A 27,538-nucleotide genomic window follows, 5' to 3' on the forward strand; every position below is an offset into this window, starting at 1 on the left:
TGTGTTTATAGTTGTATACCAAAAATGGTTTTGATATACTTAATTCACTATAAACAATGCTCTGATACCAATCTGTCACACCCCCAAACCAGAACGGCGGAAACGTTCGAGGGCGGATGACGTCATATTCAGTATCATAACAGTTCATAGAAAGGAAAGTACACACCACCATATATATTAAGTTTTTCAAAATTTTTACATAATTGTATTCGTTACATGATCAAAAGATAAATACATAAACATCTTTCAAAAGAAGTAATTAACATCAGCACGTTAATCCCCAAAAGTTGATCTCCAAACCTGCTTAGCAGTTCCCTGAGAATACAAGTTATTTCAAAGAAAAAGTGTCAACAATTAAGTTGGTGAGTTCATAAGTAGTGTTTTGAGAAAATGTACGCCATTCGAAAGTTTGTGTATGTTTTCCAGAAAACGCAGTATTTCAAATGTAAAGAGTTATGATTCGTTGTGTTGACAATGAATGTATTAGATCCAAAGAATCCCATATTTTCCCTAAAGGTTGAGATATGAACTGTTTTGTTTTCCAAGAAAAACCCTTACTTTCTTATAAAAGTATGAAATGCATATGAATGTTCGTGTTATAAGTTGTAAGTAATTGCACCAGGAAAATTCCTTATTTTCCTATTAGTTGTTTGGTTTGTATCCAGGAAAAACCCTTATTTTCCTAACATAACTAGCAGTCTCCAAGACCGAAAATCGCAAGCAACCGACATGCTTAAAAGTTGTAGCATAGTTTTAATAGCTACTCGTTCATAAAAGCATAATACCGTATTAATTGTATATCCGGTGAGTTACATGATCAAAAGATAAATAAATAAACATCTTTCAAAAGAAGTAATTAACGTCAGCACGTTAATCCCCAAAAGTTGATCTCCAAACCTGCTTAGCGGTTCCCTGAGAATACAAGTTATTTCAAAAAAAAAATTGTCAACAATTAACTTGGTGAGTTCATAAGTAGTGTTTTGAGAAAATGTACGCCAATCAAAAGTTCGTGTATGTTTTCCAGAAAACGCAGTATTTCAAATGTAAAGAGTTATGATTTGTTCTGTTGACAATGAATGTATTAGATCCAGAAAATCCCATATTTTCCCTAATGGTTAACATACGAACTGTTGTGTTTTCCAAGAAAAACCCTTATTTTCTTATAAAAGTATGAAATGCATATGAATTGTAACACCGGAATTTAAAAGCCAAAATTTTTTTTTTTTTTTTTTAAAACATGATTCCATTAATATTTATAAAACAACCCGTTTTGTTTCTCATGAAAACAACCATTTAACTGTTCAACACCTTAGTACAAAAATCCCCAAGATCAACATATAAAAATCTCCAAACGTGTGTGTGTACGGATCAAGCCGGCGCCTTCCCGCGGTCGTCACTAGTACCTGAAACAATAACATCAACACTGTAAGCACAAAGCTTAGTGAGTTCCCCAAAATACCACATACAACACATATTAGCCACTCGAGGCTATAACTCTATGGGTCCGTGCACCCAAACTCCTTGAACCCTCAGGTTCTAGCTCTGAATAACATGCACTACATAAATCACATAGAAATCATGCAGTACAACACATAACATACACAGCATACAATTACTCAATCACATAACTCTGGTTACCTACTCAAGGTAAAGTATAGAGAGGAGACTCACCTCGGGTGTGTCTCGGTAACTCGTAACCCTGAAATCACTAAACACTCGGCCCGCCGAGCTGAAGTCCACCTATAGCACAACACATCCCTAATTAACTCTCTCTCAATCTGAAGTTGATCACACTATAACAATCACTCTTGGTCAACGCTGGTCAACGGTCAACTTTGACCGGACTCGGCGAGTGCACCATGGCGACTCGGCGAGTTCATGCGCATGCACCAACTTCCCTGAAATCCTTCCTTGACTCGTCGAGTATTTCTCCCTACTCGACGAGCTCCACCTGGCACGAGTTGTGGGGCTACCACGACTCAACTCGCCGAGTCCAAGAACAACTCGGCGAGTTCCGACTTGAACTCAGACCCCTGACTCTCCCAGACTCACCGAGTCATTCCCCAACTCGACAAGTCCACTCGCTGAGTGGTTATCGGGCAACCTTCATCCGACTCGCCGAGTCTGTTCTTGGACTCGGCGAGTTCATGCCATGCACGAACTCAAAACGACTTCTAAGGTCAGATCTGTTCCATAAAATCATAGATCTGGCCTCCCCAAGCATGATAACCACGTAAAGTTACGATCTTGATGCTCATATAACAACTAAATGGTCCATAATGGCGATTTAGTCCCAAAAGTGACATTCCAAGCTCAAGACTCCCAAAATAACTCATAAAGCTTCATGGGTTAAGGTCCCTGGACCTCTTTGGGTCCAGATCCAAGGCACAAACTCGAGAAGGGACCAACTACTCCACTTAATCGTCCTCAAAAAGGGTTAGAAAACCCTAACACTAAGAATCCACACCAAAAGTGAAGAAGGTTCGGGAATAATACCTCAATACAGTCTCTATGAACGCAAAGACCCCAAAAGTCGCACCTTCTTCAGCCTCCTCTTGCCTTGAACACTTCCTCCTTGCAACAACACACACAAAAACTCAAGATTGGCCTCTCCTTCCTCACAAACGCTCTAGATCTCTTTAGGGTCTCTCTCTGGGGTTGGGTGTGCACAAAGTCGGCCATAAGGCCCTTTAAATAGGCCACAAACCCGGGGTTTTAGGGTTTCTCAACACAGCGCAGACTCGCCGAGTCCATGCCCTGGACTCGCCGAGTCCAAGCGCGCATCCTTGCTCAAACCCGCGCCTCTACTCGGCGAGTCTGAGCTCTGACTCGCCGAGTCCCTCTCACAAATAACAAAAATTTAAACTTTCAAGATACCTGGTAAAAATCCGGATGTTACAACTCTCCCCCACTAGAACTGGACTTCGCCCCCGAAGTCCTATTCTAGAACAGCTCCGGATGCTGCTCCCGCATCATACTCTCCGGCTCCCAGGTCATCTCTGATCCCTTCCGATGCTGCCACTGAACCAACACCAGAGATACCTCCTTGTTCCTCAAAACCTTGATCTTCCGATCCCTAATAGCCACTGGTCGCTCCGCATAATTCAGGCTCGCATCGACCTGGATATCCTCAAGTGGAACCACTGCCGACTCATCGGCTATACATTTTCTCAACTGCGACACATGAAACGTGTTGTGAATCTGTCCCAACTCCGCTGGCAACTCCAGTCGATAGGCTACCCGACCTACCCTGGCAATCACACGAAACGGGCCTATAAACCGGGGCCCCAATTTGCCCCTCTTCCTGAACCGGATCACCCCTTTCCAAGGGGAGACCTTCAGGAGAACAAAGTCACCGACCTGAAATTCCAGCTCAGATCGACGCCTATCCGCGTAACTCTTCTGTCGACTCTGAGCGGTCAATAATCTCTGCCTGACCAGCTGTATCTGCTCTGTCGTCTGATTCACGATCTCTGTACTGCCCATCACTCTTTGCCCAACCTCTCCCCAACATATGGGAGTCCGGCACCTCCTACCATACAGCAGCTCAAAAGGTGGCATACCGATGCTCGAATGATGGCTGTTGTTGTAGGAAAACTCCGCCAGAGGCAAGTACGTGTCCCAACTACCCCCGAAGTCCAAAACACAGGCCCGAAGCATGTCCTCGAGTGTCTGTATCGTCCGCTCACTCTGACCGTCGGTCTGGGGGTGGTATGCGGTACTAAAATGCAGCTTAGTACCCAACTCCTCATGAAATTTCTTCCAAAAACGGGAAGTGAACCGCACATCGCGGTCTGAAACAATCGAGATCGGCACCCCATGCCGAGATACAACCTCCCTCACGTAAATCTCCGCTAACTTCTCCGCCGAAGAACTCTCACTGATGGCAAGAAAGTGAGCGCTCTTGGTCAACCTATCTACGATCACCCAGATCGTATCAAATCCTCTGGCAGTCCTCGGCAATTTGGTGATAAAGTCCATGGTGACCTGTTCCCACTTCCACTCGGGAACCTCCAATGGCTGCAACTTGCCATGCGGTCTCTGGTGTTCGGCCTTTACCCTTCGACAGGTCAAACACCTTTCGACAAACCACGCTACATCCCTCTTCATACAGGGCCACCAATACTCCTTCCTTAGGTCCAAATACATCTTTGTGGCCCCGGGGTGGATCGAAAACTTTGATTTATGAGCCTCTTCCATCAATGTAGCACGTGTACCGCCCACAAACGGTACCCAGATCCTGCCCTGATAAGTCATAAGACCTCGACTATCTGATACAAACTCAGAAACCAGTCCAACAACCCGCTCTTTCTTCTGCATCTCCGGACGCACGGCCTCAGCCTGAGCCCCACGAATGGCATCTAGAACTGGGGCTATCACGGTCAATCTCAAACATACATCTCGCAGGGGAGTGCTCTCCGCCCTGCGGCTCAACGCGTCGGCTACCACATTAGCCTTGCCCGGGTGGTACAAGATCTCGCAATCATAGTCCTTGACCACATCTAACCATCTCCTCTGCCGCATATTTAGGTTAGGCTGATCCATCAAGTACTTCAAACTCTTATGGTCCGTGTAAATCGTACAACGAACCCCATACAAATAGTGCCGCCAAATCTTGAGAGCGAACACCACTGCCCCCAATTCCAAATCGTGTGTGGGGTACCTCGTTTCGTGAGGCTTTAACTGCCTTGAAGCATACGCTATCACATGACCCCTCTGCATCAATACCGCTCCCAGCCCTAGGATCGATGCATCACAGAATACCACAAAACCTTCCATCCCTTCCGGAAGGGCTAATACTGGAGCTTCACACAACCTCTGGCGAAGCGTCTCAAAGGAAGCCTGCTGCTCAGGACCCCATGCAAATGCCACACCCTTCCGGGTCAATCTGGTGAGGGGAACCGCAATCTTGGAGAAATCCTTAATAAATCTCCGATAATACCCTGCCAACCCGAGAAAACTCCGGATCTCAGAAGGTGACCTCGGCGCCTCCCACCTCATCACTGCGTCAACCTTGGCCGGGTCGACTAATATCCCCCTCTGGTTAACGAGATGTCCCAGAAACTGGACCTCCCGTAACCAGAAATCGCATTTGGAGAACTTTGCGAAAAGCTTCTCCGCTCTCAAAACCCCAAGCACCTCCCTCAGATGCTCCTCGTGCTGCTCTCTGGATCTAGAATATACCAGAATATCATCAATGAAAACGATCACCGACCGATCCAACATTGGCCGACATACCCTGTTCATGAGGTCCATGAACACGGCTGGGGCATTGGTGAGTCCAAAAGGCATCACCACAAACTCATAATGCCCATAACGCGTCCTGAATGCTGTCTTCTGGACGTCCTCGTCCCGCACTCTTACCTGATGATAGCCCGACCTCAAATCTATCTTGGAAAACCAAGATGCCCCCTGAAGCTGATCGAATAAATCGTCGATCCTCGGTAGCGGGTAACGATTCTTGACCGTCAACTTATTCAATTCCCGATAATCTATACACATGCGATGCGAGCCATCCTTCTTTTTCACAAACAGGATGGGTGCTCCCCACGGCGAACTACTTGGCCGAATAAACCCCTTCCCCAGCAACTCCTGAAGTTGCGAGGATAATTCCTGCATCTCTGGAGGCGCAAGGCGATACGGCACCTTAGCAATAGGCGCGGCTCCAGGAACCAAATCGATGCCAAACTCTACTTGCCTCATAGGAGGCACACCTGGTAACTCTTCGGGAAATACATCTGGAAATTCCCGCACCACCGGAACTTCATCCACAGAGCTCGGTCTCTCCGAAATCACCCGCGTATCCATCACATACGCTACATAACCCTTACAGCCCTGCTGTAAACACTGCCTTGCTCTAGCAGCCGAGCAAAAGGCCGATCCAGAACGTGTACCCTCGCCGTATACCGAAAGAACTCCCCCACTAGGATCTCGAATAGTCACCAGCTGTCGCTCGCAATCGATAACCGCACCGAAACGGCTCAACCAATCCATACCTACTATAACACAAACATCACCCATCGCAATCGGAATCAGATCGATAGGAAACTCGACCCCGAATATCTCCAATACACATCCCCGGAAAACCTCTGTAGCACAAATCACCCTGTCGGCGGCTATGGAAACCCGCAGAGGCCGACTCAACACTCCGCGACTAACACTGATATGCTGACTAAATGCCAAGGATACAAAAGATCGACTCGCACCCGAGTCAAATAACACTAAAGCGGGTATAGAATTCACAAGGAAGGTACCTAAGCATAGCATGATATAAGCATGATATCTCAACACCGAAAATAAATAATGAAAAGGAACATACCAGCCACGACGTCGGGTGCAGCGCGGACCTCTTCCGCAGTCAGCTGGAAGGCTCTCCCCCGAGCCCTCGGTGCCTCGGTCTTCACAGGCCGACTCTCTGTAGTAGCAGCTCTGATGGCGGCGGGAGCAGTCCCCTGAGATGCCCCTCGTAGCAGCGGACACTCCGCCTTCCGGTGTCCAGTCTGATTGCAGTGGAAACACACTGCGAATCCCTTGGGGCAGTCCTTGGCCATGTGCCCCTCCTTGCCACATTTGTAGCAAGACCCTGCCCGACAGGCGCCATCGTGACCCTTGCCGCACTTCCCACATGTGCGGCCCTTCTGACTCCCGGGTCTGGGATCAGCGGGCTTGGCCCGCTTGGCTGCCGGCTGGAACTGTGCCGGTCGCCGATCCCTCCCCATAGACTCCGCCTCCTCCCTAGCCTGGGTCTCCAGCTCAATCTCCCTCTTCCGAGCATTTGCCTGAAGCTCGGCAAATGTCCGGTACGAGGAGTTCGCAGCGAACTCCCGAATATCCCGCCTCAAAATACTCAGATAACGGCTCATACGTGCCTGCTCGGAGGACACGTGCTCAGGGCAGAACATCGCCCTCTCCTGGAACACCCTCGTAATCGCTGTAACCGACTCAGTACCCTGCTTGAGGGTCAAAAACTCCTGCGCCAGACGTTCCCTCTCCACCTGAGGAACGTACTCATCCCGGAACATGGAAGTGAACCTCTCCCAGGTCACTGCCGCAAGCTCAGTCGGTGAGAAATGTGCAGACACAAACTTCCACCAGTCCTTCGCTCCCAAGCGAAGCTGGTTCAGTGCGAACCGGACCTTCAAATGCTCAGGGGTCGAGCAAGTGAAGAAGCATCCATCCATATCGGATATCCATCTCATAGCTGCCACCGGGTCCTGCGTACCATCAAACTCTGGTGGCTTGGTGTTGCTGAACTCCCTGAATAACGTCGCATCACCTCCCTGGGGTCTCGCCGCAGCAATCGCTGCGGTAGCTGCTGCGACCGCGGCCTCAGAAAGAGCGGCATAACGCTCATCAAATGTCTCAATCAGGGCGGTCTTAATAGACCCGAACATCTCTGGTATCTCAGCTCTGATGACCGCAGCCACCTCCTCGTGAATGATCTGCCGAATGTCCTCATCACTAGGCCCGGCATCCTCCGGCATGTGTCGCGTCCTCACCATGATCAACCTCTGAAATACAACATGCGATAATCAGAATTTACTCGAATACTCTTACATTCAACAATCCTCCCCTCCTTGACTCCTGGCATCCTCCGATTCTTATTTGAACTGTGTACCGCTCCGGTGCTTTCAGTAGTACGGGCCCAATACTACTGTCCACACCGTCTCCGTACACACCCCAAATCGTCCTCTTCGGATCCCAGTCCCCAAGTACTCTATTATACGTAATTCGCTCTGGAACAATTCTCACACACAGCCCTAGCTGCTACTTAATTACTCTCAGCATCTCATAGCAGCTCACCATACCCTAAGCTACGGCATCACAAAACAGGCCACCCTAGTCCTATCAGCAATACCTAGCTCGCTCTAGCATGCAAACACGTCATAGTAATAGTTATTTCATAATAAAAGGTATTTTTGGGAATTCACCGTTCGGGCGCTGACTGATCGTACACACGTTTCTTCCTGGAAAACCTTTTACTCTTAGTATTTTGAAAATATCTCTTCATTTCCTCAGTTTGAGTTCAAATACCCCCGAAGGTGTACCCGAATCCCTCAAACCAAGGCTCTGATACCAATTTGTAACACCGGAATTTAAAAGCCAAAATTTTTTTTTTTTTTTTTTTAAAACATGATTCCATTAATATTTATAAAACAACCCGTTTTGTTTCTCATGAAAACAACCATTTAACTGTTCAACACCTTAGTACAAAAATCCCCAAGATCAACATATAAAAATCTCCAAACGTGTGTGTGTACGGATCAAGCCGGCGCCTTCCCGCGGTCGTCACTAGTACCTGAAACAATAACATCAACACTGTAAGCACAAAGCTTAGTGAGTTCCCCAAAATACCACATACAACACATATTAGCCACTCGAGGCTATAACTCTATGGGTCCGTGCACCCAAACTCCTTGAACCCTCAGGTTCTAGCTCTGAATAACATGCACTACATAAATCACATAGAAATCATGCAGTACAACACATAACATACACAGCATACAATTACTCAATCACATAACTCTGGTTACCTACTCAAGGTAAAGTATAGAGAGGAGACTCACCTCGGGTGTGTCTCGGTAACTCGTAACCCTGAAATCACTAAACACTCGGCCCGCCGAGCTGAAGTCCACCTATAGCACAACACATCCCTAATTAACTCTCTCTCAATCTGAAGTTGATCACACTATAACAATCACTCTTGGTCAACGCTGGTCAACGGTCAACTTTGACCGGACTCGGCGAGTGCACCATGGCGACTCGGCGAGTTCATGCGCATGCACCAACTTCCCTGAAATCCTTCCTTGACTCGTCGAGTATTTCTCCCTACTCGACGAGCTCCACCTGGCACGAGTTGTGGGGCTACCACGACTCAACTCGCCGAGTCCAAGAACAACTCGGCGAGTTCCGACTTGAACTCAGACCCCTGACTCTCCCAGACTCACCGAGTCATTCCCCAACTCGACAAGTCCACTCGCTGAGTGGTTATCGGGCAACCTTCATCCGACTCGCCGAGTCTGTTCTTGGACTCGGCGAGTTCATGCCATGCACGAACTCAAAACGACTTCTAAGGTCAGATCTGTTCCATAAAATCATAGATCTGGCCTCCCCAAGCATGATAACCACGTAAAGTTACGATCTTGATGCTCATATAACAACTAAATGGTCCATAATGGCGATTTAGTCCCAAAAGTGACATTCCAAGCTCAAGACTCCCAAAATAACTCATAAAGCTTCATGGGTTAAGGTCCCTGGACCTCTTTGGGTCCAGATCCAAGGCACAAACTCGAGAAGGGACCAACTACTCCACTTAATCGTCCTCAAAAAGGGTTAGAAAACCCTAACACTAAGAATCCACACCAAAAGTGAAGAAGGTTCGGGAATAATACCTCAATACAGTCTCTATGAACGCAAAGACCCCAAAAGTCGCACCTTCTTCAGCCTCCTCTTGCCTTGAACACTTCCTCCTTGCAACAACACACACAAAAACTCAAGATTGGCCTCTCCTTCCTCACAAACGCTCTAGATCTCTTTAGGGTCTCTCTCTGGGGTTGGGTGTGCACAAAGTCGGCCATAAGGCCCTTTAAATAGGCCACAAACCCGGGGTTTTAGGGTTTCTCAACACAGCGCAGACTCGCCGAGTCCATGCCCTGGACTCGCCGAGTCCAAGCGCGCATCCTTGCTCAAACCCGCGCCTCTACTCGGCGAGTCTGAGCTCTGACTCGCCGAGTCCCTCTCACAAATAACAAAAATTTAAACTTTCAAGATACCTGGTAAAAATCCGGATGTTACATGAATGTTCGTGTTATAAGTTGTAAGTAATTGCACCAGGAAAATTCCTTATTTTCCTATTAGTTGTTTGGTTTGTATCCATGAAAAACCCTTATTTTCCTAACATAACTAGCAGTCTCCAAGATCGAAAATCGCAAGCAACCGACATGCTTAAAAGTTGTAGCATAGTTTTAATAGCTACTCGTTCATAAAAGCATAATACCGTATTAATTGTATATCCGGTGAGTTTTATAACCATACTAAACATAATATGCCTGTAGCGACGTTCTTCAGGCGTCGTAGCGTTATGATAAACTGTCACCCCAAAGGACGGACTGTAGCTAACAGTCAGGGCGCGGGATCATGACTTCCTGTATAGATCTATACACATTTGACACGTTCTCCGAACGGGAGACTCTGGTTATAGACAGGACTTGCAGCATTACTTTCTAATAAAGAAAAGTAACGTTTGAAGATAGACACGTCTCATGGATTCTCAACTAAGCCTGTATTAAAGTGATAGTTTTTGTATGCAAAGTTTATCCTATTTCACAATGTTTGACAAAGCATAAATCATAAGTTTTTAGAATGTATAAAACGACTTAACAATGAAAGGTACTTTGAAATCATTATATATTTTGCGTAAGTCTAATGCACACAAAGTATGACAAGAGTTTTCACATAGTAGTAATAAATCACAAGTGATTCATTTGATAAAAACGAGTAAAGTGAATTTTTTGATGTAGAAGACAAGTTTGTAAACAAAACCTATATATGTATATGGTTATATATATATATATATATATATATATATATATATATATATATATATATATATATGTATAAGTTTTAAAATATGATTTGGTATGTTTTGTAATTGTTGTTCATATTCTTACGTTTTTATTAGAAACTTTGCATGAAATAATCCTTAAGTTTGATACTAAAGACCTTTTTGTACTTATCACTTTTGTAAAAATGGTAATTAAACATATTTAAATGATTGTGTTTTAACTTCCTTAATGTATAAACATTGCTCAAAAATGTTAGAAGGTGTTAATAAATCTATAAACCACTTTTGACAGTTTTACCCTTCACTGTCCCTGTTTTTAGAAAGCTCATAGAAAAATACTCGTAAGTCAAAAACTGAATCCGTCACCTCTGAGAGGTTATAAAATGAGTCTACTTTGTTCCTAATTTTTATTATGATTTTTAGTGGTCTCAAACTAGTGTGAAAATGAACATCTTCACAGACTGGTCCGAAATCACTTCTGAAATGACAGGCAGTTTTATAAAAATCGCCATAAATTGTAGAAAAATCGTATGAATGTGTGCGAATAGTCATTAGAAAGGTATAAACTTGAAACATATTAATATTGTACAGTTTTGAAAGATATTAAGTTTAAGATGGTCAAAACAGTCTGTGAACAGGACTCAACTTTTCTGTAGAAAGTTGTCATTTAAATTTAAGTTATGTTTAGTGTTCTAACTTGTATCCCCCCCCCCCTTAAAACTTGAAGAAAACATGAAAATATAGGGGTATGAACTCACCTTATGTGAATACTTGAAGAATGGAAGGTTGAAGATGAACTTTTGGTTGTTGGTTTGATGCTCCAAAACAGCCACTCTTTTGGCTATGTTGCTGTCACGAAAATTTCACAGCAAAAGAGCAAGAAAAAGGGTAGTTTACTCACTGTTTTGAATCAATAATTTTGAGTATCAAAACAAGTAACTTCCAGGGGTATTTGGTGGTAAAAATATCAAGCAAAAGGAAGGTGTAGATGGGTGAAATGGGGGCTGAAACACAAAAGGGACATCAGCCCTTTAGTTCATGGTTTTGATGGCTTTGGAAGGAAGTTCTTGTGCTTGAAAATGAGATGAAGGTTGACAGAAATTCCCTGGAGTATTTGCTGGTCAAATGAGGGTAAAATGAAGATGAAATTTCGTGATTATGAAGGAGAAAAGAGTGGAAGAGGATAAGGGGACAAAACCTAGACTAGCTTGTGATGGGATGTGAGTTTAAGTGATGTGATCTTGTCTAGCCACTTGCTTGGGTGGTTGTTTAGAGATAGAGTTAGTTAACTAACTAACTTCTAGTTATTTAGTTAGTTAGGAGTTCTAGTTAAGGAGAGGGAAGGTCTTAATCTCGAAAATTAGAAGAGGGATTAATAAGCATTCTTAGTAAAATGTCTTAAGTGATTAAGCACTTATTAGTTAAGTTGGCACTTATCTCCACCAATTCTCTTATCTTAATTGATTTAGACATCATAAAACTTACATGAAATCACTTTAATTCATGACTCATAACTAGTCATTCACTAGATAATAATACATATATACAAATACATACATGTATACTTAGTATAAAATAACAATGTAGTTTTTGTGTATTTGAACTTTAATGTTTATGTTTTATTCTTTTTATTCAAAAACACTTAAATACATTTTAATTATACCTTATAATAATTCATTTTATATTTTAACTTATTTAAATATAAAATTTATTGAGCAATGTATAATTTCGTGACATTTAACCGGTTAACCATATCGTTAAACACGTTTTGTCACTTTGGTTCGTATATTTGTCAAATTTAGATCCTTCACATCTATTAAGCAAACGTTTTACATAGAACCTAACTTACTTGTCAACTAGAGACATGTTGATACAAAAATTAAGTTTGTTGCGTTTAAATGATGTTACATGCTAATTTCACAAACCGGTGATGGTTCGTAGTCATACATCATAACGAAATTATCGTTAGTTACTTGTTTTATATTTCACAAGAACTTATTTAAATAAAAGAGGTTAAATTCTTTCAACCATTCTTGATATAATACTCATATTGTTTAATAATCAAAACATAGCATCGTACGATTGTTCCTATTTTTACCAATTGTTACAAGGAAGGCATATTTGACGTCCATCTGATAGACTTCAAAGTTCTTGTGAGCTGCATAAGCAAGAAAGATACGAACATACTCTAATCTTGCAACTGGAGTGAAGGTCTCTTCATAATCGATTCCCTCTTCCTGACAGTATCCTTTGACCACCAGCCTTGCTTTGTTACGAATGACATTCCCTTCCTTGTCCATCTTGTTCCTAAAAACCCATTTGAGACCGACAACTGAAGCATTCTTTGGAGTTGGAATAAGATGCCATACTTTGTTTCTTTCAAACTCGTTTAATTCATCTTGCATGGCTTGAACCTAGTATGAATGATCAAGCATTGAGTTAACAGTCTTCGGTTCAACTTTAGAAACAAAGGAGTTGAACATGCAAAACTCGACTTTAGAAAAGAGTGCAGCCTGTTTCACTTTGATTTGAGAACGAGTTAACACATTTTCCAAAGATTCTCTGATAATTTGACTTTGAGGGTGATCTTTGGTCCATTTGATAAGTGGAGGGAAATTTGGATCATAGATGGGATCCAATTCAACATTTATTTCTACCTCTAGCTCGGAATGAATGTCATCATCACCGACGTTGGTGTTCTCCCCCTCGAAGACTGATGCCTATTCGGTATCTAGATTGGTGTTCCCTTCTTTGAGTGGACTCTCAGAAGAGTTTGAAGAATGAGGCGATAAGCTCTCCCCCTGGAACGATGAACCCTGATCATGAAAAAGAGATGGACCCTCTCCCTCAACATCAGGACGGTCACTTACAGGTTCTCTTGCTTCTGGTCTTTCAGTTTCTTTAGATTGATCGTTAGCCATCTATTGAGCAGCATCGTCAATAATTTGTTTTAGACTATCAACTTTGTTGTCTTTTGCCATAGATTCAGAGTCAATTGCCTTTTGAGGCTCGTCAAACAAAGGCAAGTATTGTTCGAAAAGATTTGAAAGAGAGGCCATAACTTGACCATTATGTGGAAAGATCTCTTGCATTGCACCATTTGTTGATTTCACCTTCTTAACATAACTATCATCAAAGGTGACATAGTATGTTTCTTCGATCTTCTTTGAGCACTTATTGAGAACTCGATATGCCTTGGAGTTCAGGGAGTAGCCTAAGAAAATTCCTTCATCATCCTTTGCATCAAACTTGTTCCAATTCTCTATTGAGTTGAACATGAAGCATCTTGAACCGAACACATGAAAGAATTTCACATTTGGTTTACGATTGTTCAAGATCTCGTAGGGAGTGATAGAGAATCGTTTGTTCAAAAATGATCTGTTTTGGGTATAACAAGCAGCGGCAATTGCATCGACTCAAAAATACAGCGGCAAGGAGGCGAAGCATAGCATTGTGCGAGCAACTTCACATAGAGATCGGTTTCGTCTTTCAACGATACCATTATGTTATGGAGTGTATGGAGCTGAGAAGTTGTGATTTGTTCCCTTTTCAGTGAGAAAGTCTGCAAAGTCTTTGTTCTTGAATTCCAAACCATTGTCACTTCGGACGTTGCGAACAACCTTCCTTAGTTGAGTCTCGACCTGTTTTATGAAGAGCTTGAGCCTTGGAGTAGCTTTAGATTTTTTCTTTAAAAAGAACACCCAAGTGAAACGAGAGAAATTGTCCACTATTACCAGAATGTATTTGTTTCTCCCAATGCTTTCAATGGACGAGGGTCCACATAAATCAATATGTAACAACTCCAATGGTTCTATTACCTTAGTATTGATAATAGAAGCATGAATTTTCCTACTCTACTTTCCCATTTCACATGTTGCACAAAGATGTTCTTTATCAAATTTTAGAACCGAAAGTCCTCGAACATGATCGTTCAAAACCAGCTTGTTGATATCCTTGAAATTTAGATGAGAGAGTCTTCGATGCCATAACCAACTTTCATCAGAGTGAGCTTTAGTGAGCAAGCAAACTTTTGGTTTGCCCCGAATGGGGTTTAGATTCAAAGGGTACATTGCCCCCTTTTGCTTGGACTTCAGCAGAACATTATTAGATCTCTTCTCAACAATCTCTGAACCTTCATCATCAAATGATACTTTCAATCCGGTGCCAACTACCAGTTGTGATACGCTGATAAGGTTATGTTGGAGCCCTTCAATATAAGCCACTTTTCTTATAGAGAACTCGCCATCAGTGATCATTCCATAGCCTTTGATAGTACCAAATGAGTTGTTGTCGTACTTCACAATGCCACCATCCTTAAGAGACCGAAACTCCCTTAATTCTTCCTTTCTCCCTATCATGTGACGAGAGTAGCCAGTATCAATTTACCATTCTTCGTCGAACTGCTCGTCACGAATTACCTGCAAAATATTTAAGCAGATTTAGGAACCCAAAGTTGTTTGGGTCCTCGTGAGCCTTTTACAGAACAGGGTGTAGTAAGAGAAATATCAACTAAGTAAGTACGTTTAATTAAAGTTGTCTCATCTTTTCTTTTTATAGTGAAAACTTTAATTTTGGTTGGTTTAGATTCAGTGGGATTGGAATTAGTGGTGTTGCCGTCAGCATCCTTTTGGATCTCTTTTCAACGTTTGTTATCTTCTTGAAAGAGCTTTTCTTTTCCCTTTACATCCTTTGACAAAGGAAAACTAGAATTGGAGGAGTTGGGTTTGGAAGTGTCATTGGAACTTCTGTGTGTCTGACTAAACTTGGACGGATAAGGACCGAAACCGCTCTTTCGGTTGTTGTTGGGTGGAGGACTGAAACCGCTCTTTCGGTTATTGGTGGGTGGAGGACCGAAACCGCTCTTTCGATTGATATGGGACGGAGGACCGAAGCTCTCATTTTGGTTACTGTTAATCATTGGACCAAAACTTTCCTTTTGTTTCCTGTGATTCGAAGGACCGAAACCACCCTTTCAGTTCCTTTTGGTCGAAGGACCGAAATCATCCTTTCGATATTTGTGCTTCTTTTCAATCCTTATATAGTGTGGATTTTCTGATCTCCAAAACTGTTTCCTTTCTTAGAGATTCTTCTTGTATCTCAGATTTCATTTGTGTTTATGATCAGCCACCTGTTTTGGATTCCTGTGGATGTTAGCCTTTTTCCTTGAAGCAGGAGCATAGTCACTTTTTGTTAAGGAGTTTTCACTATTAGTTTGCACCGGTTTGTCCATTGAAGTTTTGGTTCCACTTGTGTTCGGCACATCATATCTTGTTGGCTCATTAAGTGGTTCGAGTATGTATCTACCTTTCACTCTCCATGAATTTTTCTGAGATAGACTATTCATTTCATCAGCGTTGTCTATTGGGGCCGACCAGAAAAATTTGTTACATCCGCCAGCATTGTCTTCTTCTACCATAGTTGTTAACTCTGCAGTTTGTTGTGGAGTGACACCTGGTACTGAGTAGAGTTGATTTGAAGTGGTTTGTACCTTCTGGTACACTACAACTTTAACTTTGAGAACTTTGGTTTTGTCAGTAGACGAGCGAGCGAACTCAACAAAGTTTTCAGAAATTAGGTTTTTGCATGACATAGGTTCGCTTTTGATAAATTGTGAATAGTCCACCACATCCTCTACAGAGATTTCACTCAGATCATCATCCTCATTAAGTTCAGATGCATTTTCAACATCAATTTTATATTCTGAACATAATTTGGCATTCAACAAGTCAAATTTCTGTACAGCTTCAGTTCTTAATTTCAATCTATCATTTTCGTCTAACAGATTTTTGAGCATGTCCTTATGGTCCTTGGACTTTATGTAAGATTTAATTTTGTCCATACCTATTTTATATGCTGGAGAAACCTCGTCATAACATACAACGCTTTCACAGTTGTATGCTTCAGCATCGATTTCATCCTCCATTAACTCAAGGAAGGGTAAAATCATGCGATGTATCTTCTTCCCTATTTCACAATCAAGATGCAATTGAGTGATGTTAAAATAGAGTCGTTTAGCAATTAAACAAACCACATTTCGCTGTTTAATAAGTTTAAGATTGTCCCTTTGTAAATAAATCGATTCATCCTTAGATCTAATTAACTCCTTCTCTTTCTGCTGGATCCACATTCTCCTTTCCTCACTCTTTGATGAAATCCTGCTGATTTGATCAGTTAGGTTAGAACTTGTGACACGGGTTTGGGTGAGACTGCTACTTATACTTGAAAATTTAGATTTTAAGCTATTTAATTCCTTTTCATAGTTAGTAACATGTATTTTTAGAGAGACAAGTATTTTGTACCTTCTTGATCAACTCATCACATTCGTTGATCTGTGCACTGACAAGTTTGGCAACGAAACACCTGTCCTCTCGCTCCCATTCGTCTTCAACTCCGTTGTCGGTTGTGTATCCTCTCAGTTGAGACACACCTTCGGTTACCACAAATCACCTTCCTGTAACACGTTCTTCTTTTGCTAGCATAGCCTTCCCATGAGTGGGCTTTCGGACTTCATCATCCTTGGAATATGTGGACCAAACTTCCACACCACCAAATTCATCACAGTTTCTATAACCTGCATAATTAAAGCATTCATTGTAGTATTGTTAGCGGCAGACTTTCTTTTCTTGATTTCCTCCAATCTTCTCAGGAGGCTCGCTTCCTCATCTTCATCAATTGTCTTTTCTTCCTTCTTTCTTAGCATGCAATCTTTTGCAAAATGATTCTTGCCTCCACAGTAATGGCAGTAAAATCCTGAGTCTCCTCCAACTTTCGCTTCCTTCTTTGACTCTTCAGACTTTGAACCCATCTTCGGTTCCTCCTTGATCTTTTCGGTGTTGTAACTACCCTGCCAGTTTCGGTTCTTGTTGGCTGGGAACTTCTTCTTAATAAATTTTCTAGGGTTTGACACCATCAAGGCATATTCATCACTGGTTAGATCATAATTGGCAAGATCCAATTCCTTTTCTTCTTCAATTGAGCTTTTTCCTTTAGAGATAAGAGCTAAAGAACCCAGACTGGAAACCACGTTCGTTTCCTTAGACATAGCACTTTCATGAGATTTCAAAATACCCACTAGTTTTGCCAAAGAATATGACATGAACTGTTCATGAGCTTTCACTATAGACACAACAGCCATCCATTCGGATCTAAGACCGTTCATAAAAGTAACCTTTTGTTCGATAACCTTCCTTTCGATCCCATATTTTATCATCTTACTTAAAAGATGATTGAAACGATCAAAGGCTTGAACAAGTTTCTCTTCAGGCTTTTGCTTAAAGTCTCCAAATTCAGACAGCAAGAGAGTTTGAATTGAATGTTCCAAATCTTCATCAGTGGAATACAATTCTTTTAATCTATCCCAGATCTCTTAAGCTGTGGCACAAGAACTTACCAAATGCTACATATCTGATTGTAGCGCAAACCTAATCATCCTCAGAGCCTTTATGTTGCATTGAAACTTTTCCTTCTTGTCTTGAGGAATATCTTTGATGTCGTTAACAAGCTGATTGTACTCTTTTTGAGTTTTAACAATCTTAGAGGTGCTTGAGTGAGCAAATCGGCCAACGGTAATCGCTTCCCAGATCAAGTATCCATTGTCCTCCGATCCAATCACATAATCTTTGAAGTGATGCGTCCAGACTTAATAGTCTTGTGTATACAAGATTGGTATCCTTGTTGTCAAACCAATGCTGTTAGAGATGTTGATTGGATTCGCTTGTGAATCTTCCATGGACATTGTAATGACTATTGATCGATAACCTGTAAAAGATCAGACTTGTAATATATAGTTAGGGTTAGATCAACAATTAATGAGATACGTCAATATGGAATGATGGCTCAATTAATATCAATCAATGCGGAATTAAAAACCCTAATAATTTCTTCGACAGAAGAGATGTGTATGAATCACACAGTCTCCTGCTCTGATACCAATTGATGAGTACAAAAACTCTATATCGATTAGATCTTTCACAGGTATGATTATAGAGATCGAACAAATCAAAAACAGTATGAAAGTAAACACTGGATGGAATCAAATGTATGCTTATGATTCAAAACAAAGTCACGCCTCAGTAGAGCTCGACAATGAACTTCCGATGTAGAGGCGAGCTAGGGTTTACAAAACTTAGAGTAAAATACAATAATGAAAGCGATAATGACTAAGATTGCATGCATGCAGCTTATATACTAAACCCTAGTACAAAACAGGCATGGTTGGACAGGCCCAATACCGACAATCAAAATTGGGCTAAGGACCGCGCCCATGACACAATCTATTAATCCCAACAATTGTGCATCAAATGCACCAATACCAGCTCACCAAATTATGTATGTAGGATGCTATGTGATTCTTGTATATTTATATGAGCATGTGTGGTAATATATATATATATATATATATATATACATACACACACGCACACAGATATATATATATATATATATATATATGTACTGACCAGTTGGGTATTGCTTGTTACTGTGATATGTGTTAGTGTGTACTGAGACTTCAGGTAGTCTCCTGGGTTGCTGATAACCCACCAGGCGTGTTGTTTGCTCACTGAGACTTCGGGTAGTCTCTAGGGTTGCTGATAACCCACCGGGAGTGTTGTTGCCCACTGGGACTGCTGATAGTCCCTAGGGTTACTGATAACTCATAGTTATTTATTTGTGTTGTGTTGTGTATGGTATTTTGGGGAACTCGCTAAGCTTTGTGATTACGATTTGTGGTTTACATGTTTCAGGTTTTCTTATATTAAAGGAGGGGCACGACTCGATTGCATCGCATCAATGGGGGACTTGTATACATGATAAATTTTAAATGATACTCTAATAAATGTTTTAAGATCTTGTAGTTTTAATTTGAATTAACTCTTAATGTTTTAATTGAAAATTATGGGTTGAAATTTGGAGCGTTACACTTTAAGACATGGCACACACAGGTATAAGGCACAATGTGCCTCCTCATTTTCCCTAGGTATAGATGCAAATCCTTAATTTTTTTCCTCACACTTTTCTTATATTTCTCTATAGGAGGTCTTCTTTTATTGAATCTGACATTTTCTGAGAACCAAGCATTTTAGTGGGGCTCTGGAGTATCTAGGAGCCTCATGAAAAAGAGCTTTAAAGTCGGAGTTTTGCCAGCAACTTCGCTAGTTTCCGCTAAAAATTTCTATAAGTTAGTCTGCACTTACTATGCTTCAAGTGTAACTTATTTTTATATTTATAGTCATTACTACAAATTTGTAAATAAGATTTATCAATGATTATAGTCAAAATATTGATTGGTCTAGAATGATGTCTAGGCTAGATTTAATGTGGTTTGACAGTGAGATTTCTAAACAGTATACTCTATATAACAAACGGACCCTACCCCTAATATGATCTTACCTGGTTGTTTCTTATCAACTATAGATCAGTATTCATTAGGATTGTTGATGAATCTAGATTATCTTTATTATAGTCGCGAGATATAACATTAAGACTTAGTGGTATTTATATCTAGGTATTTTAAAAGGAAAACCTAAGGTGTTAGGTGAAGTGATGCCCTAATCATTAATTATCCACCTTAACTGGTACGTGCATAGTTAGTTTCAACTTACACTTAGATACAAGTATTCTAAATGCTTAAATGTTATGGGTGCTCTTTGGTTGTGTTTAAATTATATATGCAACATGATATAGTTATTATTTGATTAAACCATATATTTATTTTATCATACCTACAATTTTATTGGATAGTGAAGGGTTGTGCAAAATAATAATGAGAGTTTGTGACCATAGTACTATCATACTACTGTTCCCAGTCATATAGAGGAGTATAGGTGACGACCACCGAGTATTCTAGAAAGTCGTGTGGAACACTGGCATGCTCATTACTTGTAGGTTTTAACGAATTATACATTCATTCGCTGCAGTCCATCCCCCAAATGGTTGCCTCATTGACACTTACTTCTAATCGAATCCCCGAAGCAATATTGTCTACTCGTTGTTTACAAAGATCCTTTAGAATAGGTTCCTCAAAATCATCATTTTGGGATAAAAAATTAAGGATAACGGGAATGGGTAATCAGGTTATTTTGATTGCTGTGAAATATATATATATATATATATATACACACACACACACACACACATTATAAAATATTATTCTGTTATGCAGAGTATGGGGTGATATATGTGTGTTGGAACTCTTGGATTCGGTTTAAAGAATTAAAATTCTCTTATGCTTGATGGTGTTTAATGTGGTTGTTAGGAACCATGTTGTGAAGTTATTGTATTGGCCCAGAAATTTGAATGGTTACGAAGTCATCAAAGTCTAATCAATCCCAAGTTGGGGAGAATCGCCTTGCTAGATGAGAGGACTTCAGAATGCAGGTCATCCTGTAATTTCATATTCAAGGGTGGAAGGATAACATGTTTTGGTTGTTTTCGGAAATGAGCCTCATGCAAGGATTATTGTTTAGCAGTCAGTTGTGAACAAAGAAAAAGATGTCAGGGATTTAGAGTTATCTTGTCCGGAAGATTTGGTAGCATCGGGAATGGCAAGGGATTGAGTTGGTTATTAGGATCATGTCGAGGGTTACGTGAGGGCCTCTGTGCATGTTATTGTCTGATGAAGGCTTTAGGGTTTGAAGAACCACCAAAACACTTGATATGGTCTAGTAGACTAGGGGTCCATTTCATGTAAGTTTTTTCTTATCATCCTTCCAGTTTAGTTTGGAAAAAGATGGCTTCAACATCACTTAGCTAAAATAGGCCATTACAGGAGTCATGCAAGACTATGATTTGGCTGTAGCATTCAATTGAGTTTGAATAGACCTGTTTTTTGAAATATGCCATTACAGGAGTGATGTAAGACTACGATTTAGCCTGCAGTGTTCACATGGTTTCAGATAGACTTGTTGGCTGAAATAGGCCATTGCAAGGGTGATTATAAGACTATGAGAGTACCATAGCATTTAGTTGGATTGAAACAAGACTATTATTATGTGTTTATTATTTCCTTTGTTTAGACTTAAGGGCTATTAGAGTCGTTTTAATCTATATGTTAAGTTAATCCTTATCTGTGTGAGAGGTTGTCGACTTCAGTAGTTAGTCGTGGATTCCATTCTTTAGTTATCTTTAGGACAACGCAAAGTCGGGAGGTCTTTGTTGGATCAGATCTTTGAGTTAGCACAGTTGATGTATAAAGGTGGCATTGTCTACTTAGAAGTCATACATGATCTTGGAGTTTTCGTGTTTTGGAAGAGAAAGTCAAATCATCTCGATGCCGGTTAGTCGTGAAATGTTGGTGTTCGTTTCTTCATCGGGTCGTGTATTTCTCACTAAGGACTGAATTTGCTTTTGGATTTAGAGGAAGTCTTCGTATATAGCATTGTTTGGGTGCTGCAGTGGACAAGATTTAGAAATTTTGAGGTATCCACATAGGTTTGCCTTAAATGTATGGTCTTGGAGATGCTTGTGATAATAGCTATAGTTTGAGCATTCGGAGTGGCATTAGCCCATGCAATAAATGAATGGATTTGGAAGAACCCACCATGTGTTCAAAGGGTAAATTAAAAGTAATTTGAAAGGATAATTTCGAAGGAAAAATCTAATTTAAGTAGGGGAGAGTTGTAACACCCATTCTCGAAAATGGACCACCTAAAGATTTAATTGGATCAAAGATGGGGTTTTTTATTGTGAAAAATCATACGCCACAATCTGGTGCATAGATGACCACGATGTGGCATGGCTTTGATGAATTTTATATTGTTGGTGATTACCACGACGTGGCAAGAGGGTTACCACAACATGGTAGTGAACGCAACCCAACCCCATGCATTTTTAAGGTTTCTCCCATATTTAAGGACCTTAACTTTAAGGTTAGGTCATTCTCTTCAAGCTCCACCTTCCTATCTCAAAATGCTAGCCCTATCGAGTGTTTTTGAGGTGTCTTTGGTGTACTTGCTCACTTGAAGGCTCATTTCTCATGTTTGGTATGGATCTTGAAGATTAAGTTGCTTGCTAAGTGTTTTGGTGAAGAGCTCAAGTGTAAATCTAGCAAAGTGACTACATTTCTGGACCATTGTGAGTATAAAGCTACAAACTTCACATCTAGTTTGTTAGATCTGGCTTATGGTATATCTTTATGATTTTAGTCCCTTTTTTGTGGTATTCTTGGAGTTGAGAAGACTCCAGCCCCGTCTAAGCACTAAGGATTGTCTTCTAGACCTTTTGTTATTGGAAAGTTGTTGGTTGATGTTGTCCTTAGATACATGCATGTTTTGTGAAGGATTTGTGCGTTTTTGGACTTAGGGTTTAAGATCTTACATCATGGTGATGTCCTAATGGATAAAGTTGGAACTTTATCCATTAAGTCATTGAAAAGCATTATATCTAAAGTTGGTGATTGACCGCTGACTTTTGACCAGTTTGACATGAGTTCAAACTTGGAGGATCTAGGTTTTGATTGAGGATTCATCTCTTTTAGTGTTAGACGGTTCACAAGATAGACCAGTGCAAGGTGTGAGAGTGTTTTTGTGTTTTTTATTTCTTTAGTTTAGGTCAGTTTCTCACTATGACATGTATCCTATTATATATCCGTTGCATGGTAGGATAGAAGTACTATTAGAGTACATATATGCTAGTTGAATAGGATAAGTCTTTGATGTTCATGTGTAGTTTAGGACACTTGGTCGCTTGGTATGATGGAGTGGTAGGGTCTTGTTCAATGATCGTATGGTATTGTTAGGTATTATATTTGGTTAGGGTAGCTTGGTAAGGCTAGTTATTAGGATTATGTATGATTGAATAATAAAGGTCTTAATTGAGAAATGGTCAATGATAGGGTAACTAGGGAAGGCTAGTTGCCAAGGGTTTGTAATATGATAATATATGTTATGTATTTTGTTACATGATTGTTTGGTAATGTTAGAATTGGTTATATGTAGTGTAAGTTGGATAGCCTAAGAACTCTTGGTCTAAAGCCTTATTTTGATGTTCGTGTCTGATTGTTTGCTATTGGGTGGGTCATATGTTTGACTGTCTATCTGATCTATGACTTCATATGACTTTATGTATTGTATGTAAGATAACGGTTTAGCCCATTGAAATTTGTAGGAGCGTTATATGGGAGGACCACATCATTTACATGATGGGTTTTAGCATACATGGTTTTTATGTATGTTGTATGCTTACAGATAGGAGTGTTGGTTGGTTGGTGTTAGATTCAAGGACTTTGTATGGTTGACTTGTATGTATGATGGTATATTTGGTATACTAGGAAAATCACTAAGCTTTATGCTTACCATTGTGGATTAAATGTTTTGCAGGATGTTCATGTGAAGAGCTCGGTGGGACTCTACATATATATCGAAGATAGTCGTTCTCGTAGTTTTGTAACCTTAACTCTGATTATGTATGTTTTCAATAAAAAAATGTTACTCAATGGTTTTCAAATAAAAGGTTTAATTGTTTAATCTATTTTATAAATAAAAAATCTCTCTGTAATTTTTGGGATATTACAATAGGTTCTTGTAGTTGAATTATTTCTAATGAAAAAACAGGTAGATTATTTATCTAATAGTTAAATGTTGTGTATAGAAATAGACAATTGAAATTCCTAAGAGATACGCAATGTCGTAGAGTTATATTAAGAATGAGTTGTACATGTGAAGTACATCAAGAGTGAATAAATTATCGATCTTCTAGGAGGAATCTGGAGGAATAGTTGTCATTAAAGAAGAATGATGAGTTTATCCACGAGCATGTTGGATTTAGTAGGTAATGCATGGGTTACTACAAAAGTAAAGGTCTAGTGTTATACGAAAGTCCCACACTCAGAATGTTTGATTCTTGTGAGGAGAAACGTCACACTGGTATCAATATGGAACATAAGATCCTAAAGAGAAAGTATGTGAATCAAAGATTTCAATGGATGAAGGATGCAATATATGCCATGGAAGAAGACGCATTTAAGAGTTATGCATGGAATGATACACATATTTATTTGAAGATCATGATTGTGCATAAAAGAACTACTCTTTTTATGTTTTGGTTCATATTTAAATGGTTCATCAGATCTATGAGTATTTGGTGTTTTAGTCCATTTTAATGAGATTTGGTTCCTTTGTGACTTGTTCCATGGAGTTTGAAGAACTCCATGAGCTTAATTCCATGCTTATGGTTTAGATCTAGTGATTTCTTGAAGTAAAGAGTGTATGCAAGAATTCTCTCTACTCCATGCATGAAGAAAGTGGCTTTTTTGGAAATTTCTAAACTTATAGTTCTAGATCTTGGAAATTTGTGGCATTACTATGGATCGCGTTAGAAAATTTATCTACTTAAACATCATGTTGATTTAGATATGAAAGTAAGAGGCTCAGACTTCAGGGATTAAGTCGAAAAAGATGCATTCTAGACCCTTTTAGATTTAAAGTTTAGATCTCTGTTGTTTGGACCAACCTAATGCATAAAGTTGGAAACTTAATCCATTATGTTGTCATTAAGTACCAGATTAAAAAACTTGTAAACTTCGCTTAGTGGTTAAGAGCTGAATGGAATAACTTTTTGGGGATGTTCTCTACGACGTAGTGTGGTGTCGGCCATGATGCGGTAGACTGCAAGTCCCATGTCTGTTTTGGCACCTTGTCGCTATGGCGTGGTCATGAGGTTGGCGATGGTGTGGTGGATCAACCTTTGATTTTAACTGTTGATTGCTGAGTTTTTGACCAGTTTGACTTTTGGTCAAACTTTGGTACGAACTAGTATTTAGCTAAGTAATGGACCTGTTTTGGCCTTAGGTAGCTCGGGTTAGTTGTTCTGTTGTTGAGGTTGCTGTTGAGCTTCTATATTTTAGTTCAGGTGAGTGTTCTCACTGTACTATGTAGGAAGTTTGATGCTAGTAGTTTTTGTGACTCTTGCATGGATTATATGAAATACCAGGATTAGGCCTCTAACAATCGCATGAAAGAACATGATTTGACATCTGGTAATTGTATGAAAGACTAGGATTTGACCCCTGTAAATTCTATGAAAGACCAACATTTGGTACCCAGTAGGAAGTGATTGTAAGACTACGATTTGGCCCATAACTTTCATTTGGGGCTGAAATAGGCTAGTTACCTAATGTATGGTTATATGTGGCATCTTAGGGAACTCACTAAGCTTTGTGTTTATAGTTTTAAGTTTAAATTTTGTAGGTCTTTTCTTCAGTTAGGGAAGAGCACGACGTGATTGCATCGCATATGCTATTATGTTTCTAAGATGTTCCACATTATAATCTTATTACGTTGATTTCTGATTTTGAAACAATTGTATATTTACCTTTATGAAAGAATGGTATGGTTTCCTTTGATTTAACAAAAATGATAAAATTTTAGTTTGAGATTTGGGATGTTACAACCACCCTTAGCCTCCATCACCTCAAAAGCACTCTCATCCACACCCTAACTCGATTTATCTTTATTTTGAGCATTATTTTCCGGTTTTTGGTCTTTTAAGGAAGAATGAAGGATTTGTGGAGTAAGAGATCGACAAGAAAGCATCACCTCAATCTCTTGTGCACTCCTTATACTTCTGTATGTCTTCTAAATTAGCTTTTGGTGGTTATTTTCCTTGTAGACCTAGGTTTAGGGGTTAGTTCTTCTTATTGCGATGTTTTGAGTTCTTGTCCATGGTAAAGTTAGCAACATATTGTTCTTTGAGGTCCTAAGAGTCATATATGCTTCAGATATGGATTTCCTTTGTGGTTTTGGTGCCATGCATGAAGTCTTGGCCCATTTTTCTTCATGTTGACCAATTTTGGTGTATGAAATGCATTAGACACATATATTCATAAATTTGGGATTTTTATTGACCTTTAGGGTGCCATTAAGATTTTTGGAAAGTTGGAATGTTGGACTTAGCATATCAAGGACTTAATGAGATTATGGATCTAACATTGTCTCAACGGCATAGTTGAGTGTTGACCACGACGTGGTAGGAAGATCCATTGTGTGTTATGGATTGGCCGTGACCACGGCGTGGCAAAGGACTTGCCACAACACGATGGTTTACTAAGTTCAGTTTGACTGTTAACCGTTGAATTGTGACCTATTTGGCTTTTGGTCAAATGAGTAATTTAAATTGTACACTAAGGTTTGACCTTCTTTTTGATGTCTAGGTATTGTGTAGGACCAAGTTTTACATCTTGCATGATGTGGTGTTAGTTTACTTTAACTGTGAGGTGAGTCTTTTCACTATAATTTGTAGAATGTTATACTATCTTTGTGACTCTTTCATGTATGTTATGTATGTTGGGGAGGGTCTATTGTGCATGTTGGACAAGGGAGGTTATGCATGTTGGGCGGTTCGTGTTATGTATGTTTACGTGGGGCCCATTATTTTATTATGGGTGGGGTCCTTTATATTCGTATGTGGTATTTTAGGGATCTCACAAAGCTGTGTGCTTACAGTTTTAAGTTATGTTTCAAGTACTTCTTTTTAGCAAGGGTAAGATCCAGATTTGATTGCATTGCATCCATTGGATATTTCCGCACAAACCTCCTTATGTTTTCACTTCGATGTTTTTAAGAATATATTTTGTACACTGATTATATTTTGAGGTAATGGAATGTATGGTTTTATCTTAATAAAAATGAAAATTTTACTTACTATTTTTGGGATGTTACAAGTTGGTATCAGATCATTGGTTCGAGGGACTTGGAGACACTCCATAGTCTGTCTAAACTCAAATTAAGTATTAATAAAATCTTTTACAAGAAAACAATTTTCTAAAAAAGTGTATTATAAAGAATAGAGTGTGATGCATGAAGTCAGTCGAAGCTCAAGTAAGTGTTCTTAGAATACCATACATGAATTTTTTAGAAATATGCTATGATATGAATTATATGATAGTGCTAGGCTAAGGATGTACTCAAAATTTCTTTTCAGAATTCCTGATTATGAGAGATGCTTTTATATTCTTGTTATATGTTGAAGGTGAGGTGC

This window comes from Lactuca saligna, chromosome 4 (genome assembly GCF_052625555.1).
Source record: "Lactuca saligna cultivar CGN05327 chromosome 4, ASM5262555v1, whole genome shotgun sequence".
NCBI classification, from domain to species: Eukaryota; Viridiplantae; Streptophyta; class Magnoliopsida; order Asterales; family Asteraceae; genus Lactuca; species Lactuca saligna.